Source organism: Anabrus simplex, chromosome 2 (assembly GCF_040414725.1).
Source record: "Anabrus simplex isolate iqAnaSimp1 chromosome 2, ASM4041472v1, whole genome shotgun sequence".
Taxonomy (NCBI): Eukaryota; Metazoa; Arthropoda; class Insecta; order Orthoptera; family Tettigoniidae; genus Anabrus; species Anabrus simplex.
Window position 1 is genome coordinate 79951702 of NC_090266.1, and position 12002 is coordinate 79963703.

Consider the following 12002-nt stretch of genomic DNA (forward strand, 5'->3'; position numbering starts at 1 on the left):
ACTAGATGATATGGATGATTTGAGTGTGTCACCATAGTTTACATCTTTAGGATAGAGGGTGGCTAAAATAGCAAAAACATATGGTTGGATAATTGCTACTGCTGATTCTAATGTTATTAAGAGTATTTGAGCAATAAGTAGGATAGAAAGTGTCGATAGAACAAACGGAGGCCCAGTGTTTCCTAGCAAAGTTAGGAGGAGATGGCCTGCAATTATATTAGCGGCTAAACGAACAGCTAAAGTTCCTGGGCGAATACTGTTACTGATTGTTTCAATACAAACTATAAAAGGTATGAGGACTGAACAGATCGAACTGCCTTTCTTCAGTTTTCTTTCCCGTTCTCGAATCAAATAATCGTGGTGTGGGTCCCATACACTGGAACCATACTCTAATTGTGATCTTACGAGAGACTTGGATACCCTCTTCTTTACACCTTTACTACAACCCCTAAATACCCTTACAACCATACGAAGAGATCTGTAACTTTTATTTGCAGTTCCGTGTATGTGATTACCCCAATGAAGATTTTTCCTTATATTAACACCTAGGTATTTGCAATGATCCCCATGATGGACTTCCACTCAATCAATAAAAACTCAGAGGGCTTTTCCTTTTCGTGAAACTCACAACCTGGGTTTTCATCCCGTTTATCATCACACCATTGTCTGCTATCGATCTCACAATATTGTCGAGATCTTTTTGCAGTCACTCACAGTATCGTAATTTACTTATCACACTAACGAGTATAATATAATCTGCAAAATACCTTATCTCAGATTTCACTTCTCTACTCATATCATTTATATATATATAAATAAAGGTCCAATAGTACGTGTACTTTTTTAAAGAATTCCCGTCTTAATGATTACAGGATCAGATAATGCTTCACCTAGTACTCTAATTATCTGAGTTCTATTCTGTTGAATAATAGCTACCCAATCATTAACTGTTTTGTCTAGTCCAGTTGAACTCATTTTTTTCAGTAGTCTCATATGATCTACCGTTTTACAAGCCTTAGATGAGTCAGTTGCTATACCCTCCATTTGACCTCCTGAATCTAAAATATCTTACTATATCTTGCTGGAATCCTACAAGTTGAGCTTCACCGGAATGATGTTTCCTAAACCCGAACTCTTTTCTGTCAAACCAGTTAGTAATTTCGCAAACATGTCTAATATATATTCAGAAAGAATTTCTTTTCGAAAGCTTACATGAGAATCGTAATTATCTTCATTAAACTCTTCAACTTTTCCTCGTACTCCTTAATACCTGCTCACACCTACATTCCTTAGCCATTCTTTACTCTTCTTCGCGGAAAATAAAGATTGGTCTTCCTGTCTTGCTAGTCCTAGTCAGTGGACACAATATATTTTGTAAGAAAAGTCATTCCTGGTGGTTTGAATTCCACATAAACCTATTGGTCGTATGGCTTGTGATCTCAAGATATAACATTCCAAACTTGTTGTAGCCATGTCATTGGAGAAGTGGGAGACAGTATACATTTTTAATCAATGCCTTCTGAAATACTAGTTAAGGTATCCAGACCTTGGAGTAGTATTTTATTAAATGCCGTAATGGTTTATTCCTGGTTGCATCAGAATTTTGCTTTCTAGTCTCTAAGATGGTAGTAAAGGCTTTCGGAACAATGTCAAGGGGTTGCCTTCAAGGTACATGTTGACTAGTAATAATTTACCTGTACCCTCTGCAAGTCTTCATTTACAAATATATATATCTGTAGTAAATGGACATCTCAAGCGTTATAGAAACATTAATTCAAAAATTCAAGCAATTGTATACTGAGATAAACTATTTCTGATATTTTTAGGTTGAATCAAAGTTTTCTTTCGCCGAGTAGAGTGTAAGGAACGCTGCACAGCTGTACCAGCCCAGCTCCGTGGTCTCCTGTGAAGCGGCGCATTAATGTAACTATTCTTTAACACTTCATACTATACATGTCATCAGAATGTATCAGTACTTCCTTTTTAATCTACTGAAAGTTGCTTTGATTGCAATGTTTTCAAAGTGTGTGGCACACATTTTCCCCAGAGTTTCAGTAATCTTCTGTGATAAATACCGGTAGAGAGTGACATTCACTAAAATTTGCTTGGTAGAAAGCTTCCTTGTGTGAAACATACAAAATTTTCCGTTTGGAATGGTAACTACAGAGGGGCCCAATAAAACGTAAACAATCTCTAGTCGTTAGTATCTTCGGAATAAATTGAAATGAAAATCTCATTTATGGGGAAAGTGTAGCTTAATATAGGTGTTCAAGGTGGTCACTATCAGCATCCATTCTTGCATTGATATGGATAATATTAATTTAGTGACAGTAAGCTGAATGTTGCATTTTTCTTATCTTTCCAAGCAGACCTTAAAGTACCTGATCAGTCGGTGTCAATCAATCAGTCAATACTGATCTGCATTTAGGGCAGTCGCCCAGGTGGCAGATTCCCTATCTGTTGCTTTCCTAGCCTTTTCCTAAATGATTTCAACGAAATTGGAAATTTATTGAACGTCTCCCTTGGTAAGTTATTCCAATCCCTAACTCCCCTTCCTATAAATGAATATTTGCCCCAGTTTGTCCTCTCGAATTCCAACTTTATCTTCATATTGTGATCTTTCCTACTTTTATAAACGCCATTCAAACTTATTCGTCTACTAATGTCATTCCACGCCATCTCTCCGCTGACAGCTCGGAACATACCACTTAGTCGAGCAGCTCTTCTTCTTTCTCTCAGTTCTTCCCAACCCAAACATTGCAACATTTTTGTAACGCTACTCTTTTGTCGGAAATCACCCAGAACAAATCGAGCTGCTTTTCTTTGGATTTTTTCCAGTTCTTGAATCAGGTAATCCTGGTGAGTGTCCCATACACTGGAACCATACTCTAGTTGGGGTCTTACCAGAGATTTATATGCACTCTCCTTTACATCCTTACTACAACCCCTAAACACCCTCATAACCACGTGCAGAGATCTGTACCCTTTATTTACAATCCCATTTATGTGATTACCCCAATGAAGATCTTTCCTTATATTAACACCTAGATACTTACAATGATCCCCAAAAGGAACTTTCACCCCATCAACGCAGTAATTAAAACTGAGAGGACTTTTCCTATTTGTGAAACTCACAACCTGACTTTTAACCCCGTTTATCAACATACCATTGCGTGCTGTCCATCTCGCAACATTTTCGAGGTCACGTTGCAGTTGCTCACAATCTTGTAACTTATCACTCTATAGAGAATAACATCATCCGCAAAAAGCCTTACCTCCGATTCCACTCCTTTACTCATATCATTTATATATATAAGAAAACATAAAGGTCCGATAATACTGCCTTGAGGAATTCCCCTCTTCACATGTTCATTCCCTATTGGACAAATATCACCCCAATGTAATTAATGATGTAGACACCTGATCACAACATGATGATGCTAGTAAGACATGAAGGGACTTACACGTGTAAGGTGATAAGGGTGAAAGAACTTGAATGAAATGCAATTCTATTGTCTGAATTCAACATTCCATCATTGGACTAGCAAAAGAGATCAGCTCATTACGACTATCACAGAACACATTTAACTATATAGTGTGATAATTTGCGAAAGGTAAGATATCATATATTTTCGCAGTTTCCTTTTCTATAGTGTAGTGGTTCTCAAACTGAGGTGCGCGCCCCCTGGGGGAGGTGAGGGATATACAGAGGGTGCACAGACAACTTACTCAGAAGTAAAGAGAAACATGTGGCATGATAAATAGAGAAATGAATATACATACTGCATTAGGACTCGTGATCCATACGGTTGATGTTCTGTTAACTTGTGAAATAAAAAAGACGAACAACAATGGCTGCTAGGAATTAAAATAATTGTTCCTGTGCATTTGAATTGATCATCCTGCGGACAGCTATCAGAACGTGAGGTCCGTTATGTCTCTTTCCATCATTCCATCGGATATCCAATAGATGCTTTTCCAGTACGCATATATTGTAAGGTTTGTTTCGGTATCCTTCTATCCGTACTTCCATCATGTGTCTTCCATTTTTATCGAGTGTTCATGTACTGAAGCATACGTTCAATTCTTTAAAGCAAATTGTTGTTTTAATCTTAAGGTAAATTGGCGCGGGGGGGAAATAATTAATTTACCTGTATCTTTAGCTACTTCTCTTCTGACCGGGCGAGTTGGCCGTGCGCGTAGAGGCGCGCGGCTGTGAGCTTGCATCCGGGAGATAGTAGGTTCGAATCCCACTATCGGCAGCCCTGAAGATGGTTTTCCGTGGTTTCCCATTTTTACACCAGGCAAATGCTGGGGCTGTACCTTAAGGCCACGGCCGCTTCCTTCCAACTCCTAGGCCTTTCCTATCCCATCGTCGCCATAAGACCTATCTGTGTCGGTGCGACGTAAAGCCCCTAGCAAAAAAAAAAAAAAAACTTCTCTTCTGGCCAAAACTTAAGATTTGAAGTAGCAGCTTGATATTGATAACCGATCGAGTTGGTCGTGCGGTTAGGGGCGCGCAGCTGCGAGTTTGTATTCGGGAGATAGTGAGTTTGAAACCCACTCTCGGCAGCCCTGAAGATGGTCTTCCGTGGTTTCCCAATTTCACACCAGGCAAATGCTGGGGCTGTACCTTAATTAAGGCCACGACCGCTTTCTACCGCTCCTAGCCCTTTCCTGCCCCATCGTCGCCATAAGACTTATCTGTCTCGATGCGACGTAAAGCCAATTTTAAAAAAGATTGATATTGATAATTTGTTGACACATTGTTTTTATATATTTTAATTTACATACTTGTTTCAACCACACATCCTAGACTTTGATATAATTCGTTCCTGTACAATTCCGAATTTCGAAATCCTCTCACATATTCTCAAATAAATCACAGTATATGCGAGGTGGAGGTGATTAGAAGTTACAAAAGGGTGTGCCAACTCGAAACGTTTGGGAACCAGTGCTATAGGGTATGAATAAGACTTCGAAATGTAAACACATTGTTTTTGTTAAATGAGAAATATGAAGCAAAACTTATTTATTTACTTTTTTTACAATTTGATTTACGTCGCACCGACACAGATTGGTCTTACGGCTACGATAGGGTAGGAAAAGCCTAGGAGTGGGAAGGAAGCGACCGTGGCCTTTATTAAGGTACAGCTCCAGCATTTGCCTGGTATGAAAATGGGAAACCACGGAAAACCATCATCAGGGCTGCCGACAGTGGGACTCGAACCCACTGCCTCCTGGAGAAACTTACATATTACTCACAAATGGACCTAGATAAGTAAAGTAATGGATCAGAAAGTTTTGTTTGGTTTTAGGTACATCATAAATTTTTTAAGTCATAATTATCCTAACTTGTATCAGCGAGTGTCTTGCCCACAAGTAAATTTTGATCGGTAGTTGTGAGTGAGATGAGGTTTATACAGTGACAATCCTCAAATTGTTGCATGCAGAACATAAGGATGAAACTGGTTTAGTTATGTGGCATCTCATATGATCTAGGTGAATGTAGAGAGAGAAAACGAAATTAGAGGAGCCTCACGTTGCACAGTTATGATGCAGGAAACCATATGGCACCATAATTGATACAAAAAAGGGTAAAGAATGACATCTTTCGGACTTCACTGTCATAACATTGACACGGCTCTGCCATTGGTAGAAAAAACGGAATCTGTACGCTCAGTAGGGAAGACGATCCCCTTATCAGCTATGCATGTATTGCAACATCTTGCCAGGACTTTTCACATGGTTACGGAAGAGTTCTTATAGTAATAGAGACCATTCCATTTTCATCAACTACGATTGGATTTCTCGTGGTGCTAGGGAGCTACCAAGGGCTTCCTTGAGTGTTCAGTGAGATATAGATCAGGGGAACAAACATGACATCCACCGTCAAATGTTGTCTCACTCGCTTCACTAGTTCTAATAGAAGACTTGGTACCGTCATCGATAAACACAAACTTGTGTATAATGGCACTTTTGAGCAGTTGTACATGATTATCTCGGTAGATCCTCAAATTGTCAGCTACAAAACTGGACGTGTCATGCTGAAAACCGGGGTTTTCCAAACTATGATCCGCGGACCACATCCAGCCCTCGGCGTTATGCTATCCAGCCCGCAAACGCAAATGAGAACTTTATTCCTATTCAGCCTTACTCACGACGTGGTCTGTGGCATTTTATCGCAAGACAGAAAGTAGATTACTCAATCCACTCTGTATTTAGGGTTGGGCAGACCGGAACAGTCATTTGTTCCGAAACATTAGGAGGTTGAGGTGGAGTGTTTCGGTACAGTGTGATGGCACACGGGACTGTTAACTGCGCGGTAGAGAGAACTTCGTGAGGCAACGTGACATACTCCGCGTCTGCCTGAATGTGCGTGTACGAACGTGCTGTGTGTAGTTACGGCCAGCATAAAGCTGCACGGAACGTGAAAGAACAATCGGAACATTGAAATTCGCGCCTAATAATCACGTTTAAAGGCTGCTTTTAGGTTACGAATTTGTCCTTCAATATGAAATACTCGTAACACGGTTACAATGGCAGTACAGGCGTTTACAAGCAACTAATCCAAAGATATATTCACCAGTTGAATGTATCGGTCTGTATTGTGAGTAATTAGGGCCAGGATAACGCTTCACAGCAGTTGAAAAACAAGCCAGAACTCTGAAATACGCACCCGAAAAATCATGTCTAAATGTTGTTTTTAGGATAAGAATGTTTTCATTCATTCTGAAATACACCTGTCACAATTACACTGGCAGTAGATGTGTTTACAAATGTCACAATGTTAGTTTCACCAATTAAAAATATACTCGCACAGTTGAAAACATAATTATTCGTCAGTGCTCTATTTACGTATGTAATATACAAGCGGAAGAAGAAAATAAAAATTAACCGATACAAGCAGAACACGAATATAAAATTAAACGCCATATACAAGCGGAACAGGAGAATAAAAATAAAACTATGCATGCAGAACACGAAAATAAAATTGCGGGATGTTTGAAATGTCTCGTGATTGTGCCTGTTGAAGACCCTTTGCAGACAAAATAAAGAACTTAAATTGCATTTCATTCCGTCCGGTTTTATCCTAGTAAAATGTCCTAAAGAGGACTTCGGTGCGACATTGTGCAAAGTGTACCGTCTTTAGACTAGGCATCAATGAAAAAACTCTTACAAAACAGTTAAAAACAGAAACAGAACCATTAAGTTACTCGCATGTACGGAATAAGAGTTGCCTGTGCAACGGAACTCACAGAACAAAGAGGATGTGACGGAACACGGAACACTCCAGCTGAGCCACACCCATCCCATCTATCACTACATAAATCAGTGATCCAAGCAATACCTTAGTGAAATATTCATGGAGAACAATATTTGAGGCCCGGATCGCGTCAACTGGGCAAGGCACATACATAACCCTGAACTGAACCCCCCCCCCTTGTAATCAGGTAACAAGGGCAAGACTACATCTATTCGAAATAAAAGAAGAAATGGTTTAAACCAGGGGATTTATTAAATAAATATGAGAGAAAATTTTAAACCAAGAAAAGAAAATCACACAAAATAAATAGAGAAATTAATCGTAATACTCATGGACATACCTTGTTCTTTCTCACATAGTTGAAACATGGTGTGAACTCAAGCTAATACTCTTCAAAAAATATTGGTACGTAATTGAAAATGCTCACTGCCCCTCGACACATCGCCATTACATTACCAGCAGCTTCCTTTCATCATAAACTATTCAACCAGGTCGCCCGTTTTACCAGGATTCACATTGTGTAACGTTAGCACAACAATAAGCCGTGCCGGAGAACAAAAGGCAGATAAGAATAACGACAGATCAGACTGAGCACAGCCTCCATGGATCAATCAAACCCAAGACATCCAAAGAATACAATAGGTACGCCCATGCGCAAATATGAAACCAACATGGCAGGTACTCATGCTGAGCATCAGCCATGAATAATAAATAAATATATAGCTCTGCGCTGAAAACAACACAAGGCGCAGAATTTGAAAGATAAATACAAGAAGTCGATTGACATACCATCATTTTCTCCCCCACACATCCGAACTCACATGCATACCACATTCACGTACACACAATGAGGGTATCTGGAAAATAAAACACGAACGGCCGTTCAGATTTCGTAGTCAAATACAAACCATAAATTATGATTCCACGGTCATTATCAGCGGGTCTCACGTACTCAAATGTTTGCGTGCGGCGTGCAATTACACATAAGGTCAGAATTGAATATTACTTTATTTACATCAATGGCATGTTGCGCCTTGTACAACCTGGATTGGTATCTCCTGCGGTCGAGACAAGGGGCATATCATGAGGATCACGCAGTATTAAAGCACGCAGTGCACCAAATCATAACCAGAGAGACCCTTTTTCAATTATCACAACAAGACCACAAACACATTCATTCAAAGCACATCGTACGACGGAACGGAAAGATGTATGCCATCGACCGTAACATACGGGAATAACTCGTCACCAAATTTAAATATAAACCAAACTATCACATACCTGTGATTATCAATGGTAAAATCGGATAGCAGTTAGCGTGAAAAGTCCAGGCTTGAACACATTGAATGAATATTTAAAGCATAAAAATGCCACACCAAACATAGCGGCAGCCATTGTTAGTATCCGACACACATGGAACAGAAGAAGAACTCCACAGAGTAAAAATTATCGCTCAGCAAAACGAACGACCTCACAGATAAAAACATAGCGTGTGCTGCTCCCTACTGGACGTCATTAGACTGACACATGTAAACATTGAAAGACAAAACTGAAGGAAGCCATTTACATAATTAAATGTCAAATCGTGGAACATGCGATAAGCATGGTTCACAGCGCGTGGCGGCACACTGCCGGTATCGACAGTCAGCTAGTGGGAGAAGGGCAGTGCATAGTGGCGTTTCTGACGGGATACCGAGTCACGGTCTCGGTCTCGCTTGAGAATGTTTCGGAACACCTGACACTCGGTGCTCCGGAACAGCGGAACATAACTGTGTACCGGCACAGTGTGCCGAAACAGGGACATACTGCCCAACCCTATCTGTAGTGTCGCAGTCACTGTTGGAGTCGTTCCCGTTTATTACAATCCGTTTAGTGACATCCCCTACTAGCCGGTCTTTGTCCCACATTATTTTATCTTCCGTCTGGATGACATGTTTTGCACACATTTCTCAACGTTGACAAGTCACTAGTTCGATCTCTTGCAGTAAGTTTTCTTACTTCCGCAAGAGTTAAAGATTTGTTGTTATGCGCCACATGGCCCTTTACTTGGCTCCACATATTTTATCCCATTGAATAGCATGTATGAATTCCTAGGTATTTACAGTAATCCCCATGATGTATTATCACTCCATCAACACAGTAATTAAAAAGAGATGGCTTTTCTTCTTGGAGAAACTTTCAACCTGAATTTTTATCCCGTTTACCATCATACCATTGTCTGCTGTCCATCTCACAACATTGTCTAGGTTTTTGTTGTATTCCCTCACAAACCTGCATTTTATTTACTACTCTGTACAGTATAACATCATATGAAAAATGCCTTATCTGTGATTGCAGTTTTTTATTCATGTCATTTTTATGCATAAGACAGTATAAAGGTCGAATAATACTGCCTTGCGGGAACCCCCTCTTAAACCTTACAGGATCAGATAAAACTTCACACACCGTACTCTTAATTCTCAGAGTTCTACAGCATGTTTTAGAAATTTAGCCACCCATTCAGTCCTTTTGCCTAGTCATGTAGCCCTCATTAGCCATACTGTCCATTTCTTCTGAATCTAAAAGAAACCTTCTATATCATGCTGGAATCCTACAGTCCGACTCATTGGCTGAATGGTCAGCGTTGAGGCCTTCGGTTCAGATGACCCCGGGTTCGATTCCCGGCCGGGTCGGGGATTTTAATCGCCTCTGATTAATTCTTCTGGCCCGGGGACTGGGTATCTGTGTTTGTCCCAATACTTTCCTCTTCATATTCATACAACACACTACACTACCAACCACCAAAAAGCACGCAATAGTGATTACATCCCTCCATATAGGGTAGGCGTCAGGAAGGCCATTCGGCCGTGAAACAGGGCCAAATCCACCTTTGCGAAACAGTTCGCTCACGCGCCCCCACATTTGTGGGAAAAGCAGTAGAAAAAGATGATCTTGCTGGAATCCTACAACTTAAACCTTACTGGAATATAACTTCTTAAACCGGAACTGCCTTCTGTCAGACCAGTTTGTAATTTCGCAACCATGTGTAATATAACCAGAAATAACACTTTTCTGTAACTTTCAAGCAACTCATTAAGCTGACTGGCTTGTAATTATCCGATTTATGTTCATCACCCTTTCCTTTGTACGCTTGGGCTACTATAGCAATTCACCATTCATTTCATATAGCTCCTTCATGCAAATAGTAAACAAATAAGTATTTCAGGTATGGCACTATGTCTCAACCCATTTGCCTTTAGCATATCCCCAGAAATCTTATCAATCCCAGCTGCTTTTCTAGCTTTCAACTTTTGTACCTTCTTGTAAATGTACTGTCTTCAGTACTTCACCAGTATTAGTCTCCTCCTCAACCTTGACATTATCCTTAAATCCAACTATCTTTTACATACTGCTGACTGACTACTTCTGCCATCTCTAAGTCCTCTCATTGATATTCCCCTTGTTCATTAATGATCCATGGAATGTCCTTCCTGGAACCTGTTTCTGCCTTCATGTACCTGTACATATCCTTCCAGTTTCCTCTAAAAATCATATTTTTCGTCATGTTATACTCGGCTGGCTTCCTTTCCTAGATTCAATTTCGAGTAAGTTCCTTCAATCTTTCCTTACTTCCTCTACGACTACTAACTTTTCTTTCTAACCTGCGCCGTCTTATTCAACTCCTTATTTCTCTGTTATCATATTCTGGGTCTCTCCTGTTCCGTACAACCTTTAAAGGCACATTCCTCAACAGTTGGTTTAGGCTGTTCACTTTTTTATTCACCATTTTCCACTAATTATATTTCTTAAAACTCCCTATTGCATCTATTAACCATATGGTACTGCCTAATGGTTCTACTTTTACAACATTGTTTCCTCTGACCTTTATTTTTGAAAACAACAGAAAACAGCGTCGTGACCACTTGTACCATCTATCACTTCAGTGACTCTACTGAACCCATTTGGTTTTATTAACTGTACGTCTTCCTATGTAACATAAGAGTTGTATCTGTACATTGCTCAGAATTTAAAAATAATGATATTTCTGTATCGCTCTTGACCACAGTAAGAAGGAAATGCACTTTTTAATTTTCCTTAATTTTTTTTGCTATTTGCTTTACGTCGCACCGACACAGATAGGTCTTATGGCGACGATGGGATAGGAAAGGGCTAGGAATGGGAAGGAAGTGGCCGTGGTCTTAATTAAGGTACAGCCCCAGTATTTGCCTGGTGTAAAAATAGGAAACCATGGAAAACCAGGGCTGCCGATAGTGGGGCTCGAACCCACTATCTCTCGGATGCAAGTTCACAGCTGCGCGCCCCTAACTGCACGGCCAACTCGCCCAGTTTTCCTTAATTTCTGTATGTACCAGTATATATGTATGCATGTATTGTAATGGTTATAGCGTCCGCCATGCCAAGTCGCTACGCGCCGAGCTCGTCACCCATCGCCCCACCCCCCTTAGGCTCGAGCGCGCCAATCGCGAGTAACATTTAAGTGCTGGGCGGGCCCTTCTCTTTTCTGTCCGTGGTCGCGGCGCATGGGACGACGGAAATAACTCGACTATTAATCTGGAGTCTTCCATCTCGCGAGGTTCCTGGAGACATCTACCATCCGGACTGTTCTGGAAGGCCCAGAGCAGGTATATAAGGAGAGGGGTAACTTGGAGTGACAGTCAGAATGAGGGTTAGACGGAGTGAGTGAGTGAGTGTGTGAGGAGCGAGATTGAGTTCGCTGGCGTGAGTGAACAGCGGA

At 40.6% G+C, this 12002-nt stretch overlaps 1 protein-coding gene across 2 annotated transcripts in view; it reads left to right on the forward strand.

Moving 5' to 3' along the window:
* The window catches only part of RanBPM (Ran-binding protein M), a 250198-nt gene that overhangs the window by 77960 nt on the left and 160236 nt on the right, over positions 1-12002 (forward strand). Inside the window, exon 2 of one of the 2 annotated variants that reach the window (XM_067140190.2) lies at positions 1827-1923. The exons of the other annotated variant lie outside the window; for it this stretch is intronic. The gene's annotated coding sequence lies outside the window, so the exon portion shown is untranslated. The remainder of the gene's footprint in view (positions 1-1826; positions 1924-12002) is intronic. 2 annotated transcript variants of the gene reach the window in all.